The following is a 13,272-nucleotide window of genomic DNA, read 5'->3' on the forward strand; positions in this document are numbered from 1 at the left end:
TCTTTTCTTCCTGACTGTGTCGGATTATGGCAATATTGCAGTGTCGGGCATGGTTCGTCTACATTCTTGCTATGTGTGATGGGGACTTAAGTAATCACTTCAAGATGGGTCTGGAAAGAATGGAGCAAATGCTGAGGATGCTCCTCAGACATCACCTCCTAATTAGAAAATAGTATTGAAACTATGACAAGGACATACCATGAAAAACCTCAGGACAGCTTGTTTTCTGAGAGACAAACAGTGAAATCCCAGTTCAGCATCACATTATAAAAATTTTACAACCACAAGACCTAACATCAGATCAGTGGAGAAGATCAGTGGAGTCAGTTACACAAGATCATAAATAGCATATGAAGAAACTCTGGGCAGTAAAACAGACACCTGTAAAAAAAAAATGGATTCCACTAAACACTTACAAATGGACAGAGGAAGAAGAAAGAGACCATAAAACATACTTGAATACAAAGGGGAAAAGCTGAAGCACAAGCTGAAGACCAAAGTGCATAGAAAAGTAAGTCAGAATGCAATAATGGATAGGGGAGCATTCTAAATATAGAAAGCCTGGCTGCATAAGGAGAGGAAGCTGACAATGTAAGAAACATAAAACATCTTAATATTAAATATCTTGTCTTTGTGGTGTATTCAGTTGAATGTAGGTTGAAGAGGATTTTTTATTTACATTTCACACAATGTCCCAACTTCACTGGAATTGGGGTTGTATATGTGGTAAAGTTGAATGGTCTGGCTTTCTGTTCCTGTCTGCGTATAACATTTCAGGTTTTTTAAGTCAGTTGTTCTTGTACATTGTGGCCCATAATCTCTCATCAGCCGTTAAACGTTTCACCGAAAACCAGCTTAATTTCTCGAATAGTGTCCACTCGGATATTCCTCACAGGTCCAGAAAAATTTTTGATAAAGCAAAGCGCGTCGTCTCGAGCAGCGTGTCAAACAAAGGAATTCAGCCGAGAGGGCGGGACCACATCTTACTCAAGGCCTGCCCACAGGGAAATGACGTCACCGACACGCGTGAAAAAACTCACGCATGCGCACGAGGGTTCAAGCATGATTGGTGTAATCGCACGTCATTCAAATCCATATAGTTAAAAAATAAATAAAAGTGCCGGTTTCTTATCTAATAGACCTCGTATATATATGGTTAAGGGGTGGTGGCCAAATGCTTAATGCGCTTGGTTTCAGTTCAGAAGGTTCCGGGTTCAAATCCTACCCCTGCCACATTTCTCCATGTAATGTGGAGTTGCGTCAGGAAGGGCATCCGGCGTAAAACCTGTGCCAGTTCAACATGCAGATCCACCTTAAATTTGCTGTGGCGACCCCGAGTGCAAACAAGGGAGCAGCCGAAGGGACTTACTTTACTATATACAACCCCTGGCAAAAATTATGGAATCACCGGCCTCAGAGGATGTTCATTCAGTTGTTTAATTTTGTAGAAAAAAAGCAGATCACAGACATGACACAAAACTAAAGTCATTTCAAATGGCAACTTTCTGGCTTTAAGAACCACTATAAGAAATCAAGAAAAAAGATTGTGGCAGTCAGTAACGGTTACTTTTTTAGACCAAGCAGAGGAAAAAAATATGGAATCACTCAATTCTGAGGAAAAAATTATGGAATCACCCTGTAAATTTTCATCCCCCAAATTAACACCTGCATCAAATCAGATCTGCTCATTGACATTGACCCTATGCCATGACATTGACCCTATGTGTCTTTTTGCAAGGAATGTTTTTGCAGTTTTTGCTCTATGGCAAGATGTATTATCATACTGAAACATCCCCAAACATCCTTTCAATTGTCCAAAATATCAACGTAAACTTGTGCATTTATTGATGATGTAATGACAGCCATCTCCCCAGTGCCTTTACCTGACATGCAGCCCCATATCATCAATGACTGTGGAAATTTACATGTTCTCTTCAGGCAGTCATCTTTATAAATCTCATTGGAAAGGCACCAAACAAAAGTTCCAGCATCATCACCTTGCCCAATGCAGATTCGAGATTCATCACTGAATATGACTTTCATGCAGTCATCCACAATCCACAATTGCTTTTCCTTAGCCCATTGTAACCTTGTTTTTTTCTGTTTAGGTGTTAATGATGCCTTTCGTTTAGCTTTTCTGTATGTAAATCCCATTTCCTTTAGGCGGTTTCTTACAGTTCGGTCACAGACGTTGACTCCAGTTTCCTCCCATTCGTTCCTCATTTGTTTTGTTGTACATTTTTTGATTTTTGAGACATATTGCTTTAAGTTTTCTGTCTTGACGCTTTGTCTTCCTTGGTCTACCAGTATGTTTGCCTTTAACAACCTTCCCATGTTGTTTGTATTTGGTCCAGAGTTTAGACACAGCTGACTGTGAACAACCAACATCTTTTGCAACATTGCATGATGATTTACTCTCTTTTAAGAGTTTGATAATCCTCTCCTTTGTTTCAATTGACATCTCTCGTGTTGGAGCCATGATTCATGTAAGTCCACCTGGTGCAACAGCTCTCCAAGGTGTGTTCACTCCTTTTTAGATGCAGACTAACGAGCAGATCTGATATGATGCAGGTGTTAGTTTTGGGGATGAAAATTTACAGGGTGATTCCATAATTGTTTCCTCAGAATTGAGTGATTCCATATTTTTTTCCTCTGCTTGGTCTAAAAAAGTAACCGTTACTGACTGCCACAATCTTTTTTTCTTGATTTCTTATAGTGTTTCTTAAAGCCAGAAAGTTGCCATTTGAAATGACTTTAGGTTTGTGTCATGTCTGTGATCTGCTTTTTTTCTACAAAATTAAACAACTGAATGAACATCCTCCGAGGCCGGTGATTCCATAATTTTTTCCAGGGGTTGTATATATATATATATATACTTTTTTCAGCTGTCATTGGCTTTGTGGAAACTACCATATTGCATGGGGAGGTGATGGTCTCATGGTTAAGCATTGGGCTTGAGATCTTAGGATCCTTGATTCAAATCCCAGCCTGACCGGAAAATCACTGAGAGCCCTTAATCCCATAGTTGCTCGCGGTGTGTAGTGAGTGCCTTGTATGGCAGCACCCTCACATCGTCGTGAATATAAGTGGTGCATGTCTGGGTCTCATGCCTGGGTGTGTTTCCTGCTGTCTATCTTTGTGATCCATATGCTGTCTGTGTCCTTACACTCCAAGGTTCCTGTCCATCACATCTCTCTGTTTATGCTCCTGTCTTGTCTCTATGTTTCCCCTGTCCTCAGTTCCCTGGGTCTTTGTGGTTTTTGTTCATCAGTGCCATTATATTGTTCTCCATGATTTGTCACCTTACTCAGTTATTATAGTTATAAATAGTTATAGTCATTGCTTTCATTTGTCTCATGGTGGCTGTTTGATCGGTGTTTGTGTTGTTTATCATTCATCATGCAACCTTTTAGTTCCACTGTTGTTTTTCTTTTTATGTTCCTTTAGTGCCTGCAGATTTCATGTGTCTCTGTTGATTCTGTTGATGTGACTCGGTGTGATTTTTGCACCTGTTGCTCAGTAGTTCTTTTGCTTTCTGTCTTTTGCCAGTTGGTAAACGTTTCGTTGATGTGTCATTGTGTTCTCTTCTCTTCGTCTCTCCAGTGTTTGCTCTTTGTTGTAAGTACTCTCTGTGGTTTATCGTACACCTTGCTCCAGCTGCCATTATTTTTGTCTTCACCATCACAACTCCCAGTTATTCTCTGCTCTGTGTTTCAGTGTTGGACTATTTGTTGTACTTACATCCCTGTACCTGCTTGTTTGGTTTTTGCTCACTCATCTGGATTATTAAGGCACCTTGGATTATTGTAACACATCCCTGTTTGTCTTTGCTGTCTGCTATTGGGGTTCAATTTGACTCTGATTAAGCTCAAATAGTAACAGAAAATGCATGGTTGTTTTCATCAACACAAAGTGAAGGACACAGCTTTGTGTGTGTGCGTGTGTGTGTGTATGTGTTTGGTTTAAAAGACTTCTGGGCATGGCCAACGGCACCTAGCTGAAATATTGACAGTACTTTTTTTTTCATTTTTAGATGTGAGATCAAGGCTGGACTGGTGCAACTACTCTCCTGGACATTCTCCCATCACTGGAAAGCTTTGCAGGCCTGAAGCCATCAGCTATATCTCTGCAGTGACAGCAGCAGGAGAGGCCGCAGTAATCCAGTTAGAAGGGAGCTTGCTTTAAATACCAGCCAGAGAGATTATTCCTCTGGGTAAAATCAGTGTGTGCAGCTGTGTGTGTTTGTGTGTCAATCCTGAGGGAACACACGGGGTAATCACAGGAGGTGATTACTTGGTGGAAGCCAGGTGTGCGTGCGTGTGTATGTGCATGCATGCATGCATAAACAGGTGCACATGTCCTAGGAGACCATGACAATGTATTCTCAGGTGTTTTACACAGTAGTTTGTGTGTAATTTGCATGGAATGAGAAACAAAAACATATGCACTAAGATAAAACTATTTGTCTACACACACACACACACACACACACACACACACACACACACACACACACACACACACACACACACACACACACACACACACACTCACACACACACACACACTGCATCAAACTGCATTAACACTTTGAAACTAATTTGCATTTCTGTTTGCACTTTGGATTGGAACCTTCCTTCAGGACAGTGGCACATTTTCTTCTTGATTCTGACAGATAAAAATCAAGGACAAAAAATACTGAGGTAACATCTTGATTTTGCATAGTTCACTATTTATTTTTTAACACTCTTATGATGCAAACTAGTGCAGTATTATTTCAATTTACATCTTGTTAATGCTTTAAAGTGTAGGTGACACAAAATGAATCACTAAAAATGATGAAATATTGATTTCATTGATTTTTTTTTTTTTGCCAAGTCTTTCATCATAATGAACTGATTAAAAAAATAACAGTTTGTTTTACAATCTGTGACATCAGAAAAAAAAATATGAGGAAGTGTGGATTTTTTAATTTTTTAATTTTTCCTTAGAAACAAGTACATACATTTCAAATCTGAAAAATTACATGAGGGACTGAAAATATCAGCTATTTTTTGAAATAAATATTGTGTCCTTCTTGAAACCAGTTAGTGTATTGTACCTTAGTTGCGTAACACTTTATTATTAAACATTAAAACCATTCACACAAGGACTAAATAACATAGTCTTACCTGTCTGTTTCAGACAGGTAAGACTATGACCAAGACAGGTGAGTTGCTGTTCAGTCTGGTGAAAATGTATCCACCTTTACAAAACGACGCCTGAAAATATTCAATTCCTTATGTCTTGGCTGAAGAAAAGTCCATTTCACCCAGCATTTTGGTGCCAGGTTACAGCGCCAGCTGTAATAGGTTAATTGCGGCTAATGGATTGAGTCTTTGCTGTGAACAGATCCTCCTCTTGTTCCACCGCGGGCTGCTTTGCACCACAAGTTGAAAGACTCTGATCATAATGTCCAGGTTTGCACTCGACAAATCCCATGATCCACAAAACAATAAAATAAAATCATGTGAAAATACTCAGTTTTGCCTCCGTGTCAAGTGGAGAAGCCGTGGACACTGTGCATGCGCACTCGTCATTATAAGTGTTCCACCTGCCAATCAAAAGGATTCTGCCAGTGAGAATCAACCATTTTGACACATGTAACACAGTGCAGCACCCACCCAAACCACTCTGTGGAAACGAGGCTATCAGTAGTCTTTAAGAATCCATAAATTAATCCATAAATTAATGGGACTAGTAAGATAATGGTTCTGGCACTGATGCCACTTTCTCCTTCTTCTCCAATGTTGGGATTCACCAGGAAGTTCATGGTTTTTCATGGTGCACAGTTCAAAAGCTGAGTATTTATCTCTTCAGGATACATTTCAAACAGTTGTTTAATTTTAGTCTTAAATACTCAAAAAACATAACATACTGTGCCACCTACACTTTAAGCTTTGCAATGGGACCATTAATGGATGAATGGAATGTTTCCTGGATGAAAGAACCATTTACAAAAGTTCGTTGAAATCCAAGAATTTGTTCTTGAGATATTGTAGCAGACACAGAGACAGACAAACAGACCAAAAAACAATAAGCACTCTACATAATGTCTGCAGGCTTATAATACATGTATTGTATTGTACCACCAGAGGGCGCCCTGCCTGTCGTCGGGTTTCAGGCACCAGAGGGCGCAGTCGCCTCTCAGGAGCCCCAGGAGCACTGGTACTGACAGCTGTCAGTCATCAGTCATCATCATCACCACCACCCATAAAAGCCAGGGAGAGACATCAGAACTCTGCCGAGTTATCAGCTACCCGTCAGGTAAACCGACTCAGCAGTTTTGTGGCATATGCACAGTCATTGTTTTCTGAAGTCTTGCAGTTGTGATTTATACTTGCAGCTTGTAGCCGAGTTTGTGGAAGTTGGAGGAGTTGGCGTCTCCACTCCTAACTTCTGACTCACTAAATATAACAATTGACACTGCATGTTCTCCAGTTTTCCTCTGCACTCTGGGAGTATCTGGATTATTTCCTCCAGGAGGATTTCTGTGAGTTACTTACTGTTTGCTGGCTGTACACACACCCACCTTTTCACCTGTGTCAGTTCCTGCCAGCAGTACCGGATCTGACAGCTGGAAGCGGTGGCCACCTGGGGACTCAGGACTTGGCGGCTCCGGTGTGTTGCAGGTCTCCGTTGGCGGTGGAACCTCGTGGGTCCCGGCTCTTCTCTGGATAGGCATCTCCTACCCTCGGGCCTGCCCACGCGTCATCTTTTGTGTAGCTTGATTGACAGACTAAAAGCAGTATTTGACCTGTTGTGCACATTTGCAGCAATAAATTGTATTTATTGGTATCTCTATTGGCCGTTCATTTATGCCCCCTGGTGTGGGTCCGTGCATTTCACTTTCCCCAACAGGATAACTCTGCCACGTCATGGATTCCGAGGGACACATACCACCTGTTGAACAATCAATGGAGATGCAAGATGCGCAGGCTCCAGCAGGAGACATATTGGGTGAGTTGCAGCAGATATTAACCATCCTCACTGCTCGGCTGGATTTGGTGACAGAACAGAACATACTGCTCAATCGTAGGATGGAGGCTCTCACCGCTCAGGTGGAAGCGCGCGGACAGGGCGCGGCTGCAACTCCTCCTCCTCTGGACCTGTTGCTGAATAGAGACCCTCCAGTGGTCGTTCAATGAACCCCCCCCCCTCCCCATCCCCTGAAGCATACATTAGCACCCCGGAACCATACGGGGGTTGTGTCGAGACGTGCGCGGACTTCTTGATGCAGTGCTCGCTCGTCTTTGCACAGCGCCCCGTGATGTACGCGTCAGACCACAGCCGGGTGGCTTATGTTATAAATTTGCTTCGAGGCGAGGCACGCGCCTGGGCTACGGCGCTTTGGGAACAGGATTCGCGGCTCCTAGCGACATACCCTGGGTTTGTGAGGGGGTTCAGACAGGTGTTCAATCACCCCAATCGAGGCGAAACTGCTTCTAATGTGCTACTGTCAATCCGACAGGAGCATCGGAGTGCCGCTGAGTATGCAGTCGACTTCCGCATCGCAGCAGAGAGGGCCAGCTGGAATACGGTAGCGCTCCACGCTGCCTTTGTAAACGGGCTGTCTCCGGCCCTTAAGGAGCACCTGGTGGCTAAGGATCAACCGCGGGATTTAGATGGGCTTATCGACATGTTTTACAGTTAGACAACCGATTAGAAGAACATCGATGGGAGCAAGACAAAGGACGTGGCCGGGAACACGCCGCCCCTCTCCCTTCCAGGTCTGAAGCAGCGCCGTCTTCTCCCCGCTCCAAAGCCAGAGCGCTCCGCGTGACAACAGCTCCCCCTGCTGACGAAGCTATGGACACGAGCAGGGCTAAAGTGAAATCAGCCAACAGACAAAGGAGGCTGGCCCGCAGAGAGTGTTTTTACTGCGGCTCGAGTGAGCATCTGCAGAAAAACTGCCCCAAGCGGTTAAATGCCAACGCTCGCCCGTAGAGACTGGGCTAAGGGTGGGCCATAACACACACGCGGGAAACACACAAAGATCCGCACGAGTCCCAGTTACAATCCTCTGTGGGGATTTAGCCCTTCATGCCCCAGCACTAATTGACACGGGGTCAGAGGGGAATCTACTGGATAGTAGATGGACGAAGGAGGTAGGGCTCCCTCTAGTGGCCCTTCCTTCACCTTTGAAGGTACGGGCACTAGATGGCACCCTTCTTCCAATAATAACACACCAGACACAGCCCTTAACACTGGTTGTATCTGGAAATCACAGGGAGGAGATTGTGTTTTTTGTAACACCATCTACCTCCAGAATTATTTTGGGTTATCCATGGATGATTAAGCACAATCCCCGGATCGATGGGCCGACTGGGGTTGTGGCTCAATGGAGCGAAACCTGCCACTGGGAGTGTTTAAGATCCTCGGTCCCACCCGGTGAGACTGCTAAAGAGGAGGTCCGAGTTCCCCCCAATCTTACGGCGGTACCGGCTGAGTACCATGATCTTGCTGACATTTTCAGCAAAGATCTGGCACTCACGCTTCCCCCGCACCGACCGTATGATTGTGCCATTGATTTGGTTCTGGGCGCTGAGTATCCGTCCAGTAGGCTGTACAATCTCTCACGTCCTGAGCGTGAATCAATGGAGACCTAAATCCGGGACTCTTTAGCTGCCGGGTTAATCCAGAACTCTTCCTCCCCGTTGGGTGCAGGTTTCTTTTTTGTGGGCAAGAAGGACGGCGGACTCCATCCATGCATTGATTATAGAGGGCTGAACGAGATCACGGTTCGCAACCGATACCCATTACCTCTATTGGATTCAGTGTTCACGCCCCTGCATGGAGACAAAATATTCACCAAATTGGATCTTAGAAATGCTTATCACCTGGTTCGGATCCGGAAGGGAGACGAATGGAAGACCCCGTTAGGTCACTTTGAGTACCTGGTCATGCCGTTCGGCCTCACTAATGTCCCAGCGACGTTCCAAGCGTTGGTAAATGACGTCTTGCGGGACTTCCTGCATTGGTTCGTCTTCGTGTATCTGGACTTCTGTCACGGTTCCAAGATCTGCTGCCATCCAGTGGTGCGAAGAACCGTGGCAGTGGTCCGGCAGCGGTTCTGGTGGGTGTCAATGGAAACCAATGTCTGGGAGTATGTCCGGGCCTGTACCACCTGCACCAGGGGCAAGGCTGTGCACCAGCCAGAAAAAGGACGCATACCTCGATGCCCCTGGTCACACATAGGCCTAGACTTCGGCACGGGTCTCCCTGCGTCCCGAGGAATGACAGCCATCTTGACGATAGTGGACCGGTTCTCCAAGGCGGCACTCTTCGTGGCCCTCCCGAAGCTCCCGACGGCCCAGGAGACTGCCGACCTCCTGGTCCACCACGTCGTGCGTCTGCATGGTATCCCGACAGACATCATTTCGGATCGTGGTCCCCAGTTCTCCTCGCAAGTCTGGAGGAGTTTCTGTAGGGAACTGGGGGCCACCGCAAGCCTGTCGTCCGGGTACCACCCCCAGACCAACGGACAAACAGAGCGGGCTAACCAAGATCTGGAGCAGGCCTTACGGTGTGTAACCTCCACACACCCGACGGCCTGGAGTCAACATCTGGCCTGGATCGAGTACGCCCATAACAGCCAAGTCTCGTCTGCAACCGGCCTCTCCCCTTTTGAGGTTTGTTTGGGGTACCAGCCCCCATTGTTTCCGGCTGTGGAGGGAGAGGTCGAGGTCCCCTCGGTCCAGGCCCACCTCAGGAGATGCCGTCGGGTGTGGAAGAGAGCCCGCTCTGCTCTCTTGAGAGCCTGGACGTGGGCAAAGGACCATTCAGATCCCCGACGAGCCCCAGCCCCTGCTTACCAGCCCGGGCTGGAGGTTTGGCTTTCCACAAAGAACATTCCTCTGAACACAGACTCACCAAAACTGACTGATCGATACATCAGACCTTTCCCCATCACAAAAGTCATCCGTCCAGCCGCAGTGAAGCTCAGACTCCCAGCTTCACTGCGGATTCACCCTGTGTTCCACGTCTCCAAGATCAAGCCATACCACACCTCAGGCCTCTGCACCCCCGGACCAGCGCAGCCTCCTGCCCGCATCATCGACGACGAGCCGGCATGGACTGTGCGGAAACTCCTTGATGTTCGCCGGAGGGGTCGGGGTTACCAGTATCTGGTGGACTGGGAGGGGTACAGACCCGAAGAGCACTCCTGGGTGAAGAGGAGCTTCATCCTGGATCTGGCCCTCCTGGCTGACTTCTACCAGCGACACCCCGACAAGCCTGGATGGGCGCCAGGAGGCGCCCGTTGAGGGGGGGTCCTGTTGTGTGGGCCACCCGAAGAGGAGGTACTGCTGGCTCACCACCAGAGGGCGCCCTGCCTGTCGTCGGGTTTCAGGCACCAGAGGGCGCAGTCGCCTCTCAGGAGCCCCAGGAGCACTGGTACTGACAGCTGTCAGTCATCAGTCATCATCATCACCACCACCCATAAAAGCCAGGGAGAGACATCAGAACTCTGCCGAGTTATCAGCTTACCCGTCAGGTAAACCGACTCAGCCGTTTTGTGCCGTACGCACATTCATTGTTTTCTGAAGTCTTTGCAGTTGTGATTTATACTTGCAGCTTGTAGCCGAGTTTGTGGTTGGCGTCTCCACGCCTAACTTCTGACTCACTAAGTATAACAATTGACACTGCACGTTCTCCAGTTTTCCTCTGCACTCTGGGAGTATCTGGATTATTTCCTCCAGAAGGATTTCTGAGTTACGGACTGTTTGCTGGGTGTACACACATCCACCTTTCACCTGTGTCTGTTCCTGCCAGCAGTACCGGATCTGACAGCTGGAAGTGGTGGCCACCTGGGGATTCAGGACTTGGCGGCTCCAGTGTGTTGCAGGTCTCCATTGGCAGTGGAACGTCATGGGTCCCGGCTCTTCTCTGGATAGGCGTCTCCTACCCTCAGGCCTGCCCACGCATCATATTTTGTGTAGCTTGATTGACAGACTAAAAGCAGTATTTGACCTGTTGTGCACATTTGCAGCAATAAATTGTATTTATTGGTATCTCTATTGGCCATTCATTTACGCTCCCTGGTGTGGGTCCATGCATTTCACTTTCCCCAACATGTATATGGATGTAACTGGGAAATTTCACATGTGTAGAAATGTCATTTTAAAAATACATTTCAACTTGAAATTATATTTGGTGCAGTTTCATGCACAAAATTCAGAGAAATTATAAATTTGGAATGTAGTCAATCTTCACTGCAATAACAAATATCCCAAGATATAATCAAGGCAAATTATTCAGTGAAAACAAAAAGGAAATCTACAGTAGTTAATGAAAAGTGTTAGTTGATCTGGAGTTGCTCTATATACAACCCAATGAAGCTGAGATGTTGTGGGAAATGTAAATAAAAACAATACGATTTGCAAATCCTTTTCAACCTATATTCAGTTGAATACATCACAGAGACAAGATATTTAATGTTCAAACTGTTAAACTTCATTGTTTTTGTGCAAATACTGTATCTGCCTATTTTGAAATGGATGCCTGCAACATGTTTCAAAAAAGCTGGGACAGTGGCAACAATGCTCAAAGAACACCTGTTTGGAACATTCCACAGGTGAACAGGCTAATTGGAAACAGGTGAGTGTCATGATTGGGTATAAAAGGAGGATCGCCAAAAGGCACAGCCATTGACAAGCAAAGATGCGGTGAGGACCACCACTTTGTGAACAACTGCATGAAAAAATAGTCCAACAGTTTAAGAACAATGTTTCTCAGTGAATTTAGGGATTCCATCATCTACAGTCCATAATATAATCAGAAGATTCAGAGAATCTGGAGAACTTTCTACATGTAAGCGGCAAGGCTGAAAACCAACACTGAATGCATGTGACCTTCGATCCCTCAGGCAGCACTGTATTATAAACCAACATCATTGTGTAAAGGATCTTACTGCGTGGGCTCAGGAACACTTCAGAAAACCATTGTCAGTTAACACAGTTCTTCGCTACATCTACAAGTACAAGTTAAAACTCTACCATGCAAAGCGAAAGTCATACATCAACAACATCCAGAAACACTGCCGCCTTCTCTGGGCTCAAGCTCATTTGAAGTGGACACAAAGTGGAAAATGGTGTGTCGATGTGGTAAGCAGGTGACATGATGGCATTGTTTCTTTAAGCAGCATGTCTTTTATCAAAACTTTGTGATGAATGTGTTAGTGTCAGCATGAAAAGCAATAACAGAACGTTCCACCAAGCGCCTTCATTTCTGTCCAAGACAGATATGAAACACTTGGTTTTATCAATTTAGACTGAACACAAATGATGACATTTGGGCGTGCGTCATGACTGTGCATAAAGCAGTCAGGTCAAATCCAGTTTGTAACATTAAGTTGTCTGATGACATTTGGACGTGCGTCATGGAACATTCCGACAACAACATTGTTGGTAAAACCTGACCAAAACAAAATGACACTGAACATTGTTAGATATATATAGATATTTAATGGTTTCTCTTTTAAGAGTCATTTGATGCCATTTACTTGTCTAATACATTGTAGCACAATACTAATTTTTCTTTTGGCTTCTCCAGCAAGTAATTTTGCAGTCATTATTTTCAAGATACAACCCCAATTCCATTGAAGTTAGGACGTTGTGTAAAATGTAAATAAAAACAGAATACAATGATTTGCAAATCCTCTTCAACCTATATTCAATTGAATACACCACAAAGACAAGATATTTAATGTTCAAACTGATACATTTTATTGTTTTTGTGCAAATATTTGCTCATTTTGAAATGGATGCGTGCAACACATTTCAAAAAAGACTGCAGTCTTTATACAGAGGCTGTATAAAGACTGCAGTCTCATGTGCTTCACGGAGACGTGGTTGGATGAACATGTACTGGACTCTTTAATCAACATGGACAGCTTCACACTCATCTGCGCGGACAGGTCGCTGGCGGAGAGCGGAAAAAAGAGAGGAGTTGGGCTCGCCGTTTATGTGAGTGGGAGATGGTGCAGCACAACTCATATTCACGTGAAAGAGCAGATCTGCTCCTCGGATGTGGAGCTACTCGCAGTGAGCATGAGGCTGTACTGTCTCCCACGCGAGTTTGGAAGTGTGATTACGCTCTGTGTGTATATTCCTCCCTCTGCGGACGCCTCCACTGCCTGTGAGCAGATTCACAGCACAGTCATGCGGCTGCAGACGCAACACCCATGCGCGCTCCCCCTCATCACCGGAGACTTTAATCACGCCTCTCTCTCCA

Source organism: Thalassophryne amazonica, chromosome 11 (assembly GCF_902500255.1).
Source record: "Thalassophryne amazonica chromosome 11, fThaAma1.1, whole genome shotgun sequence".
Taxonomy (NCBI): domain Eukaryota; kingdom Metazoa; phylum Chordata; class Actinopteri; order Batrachoidiformes; family Batrachoididae; genus Thalassophryne; species Thalassophryne amazonica.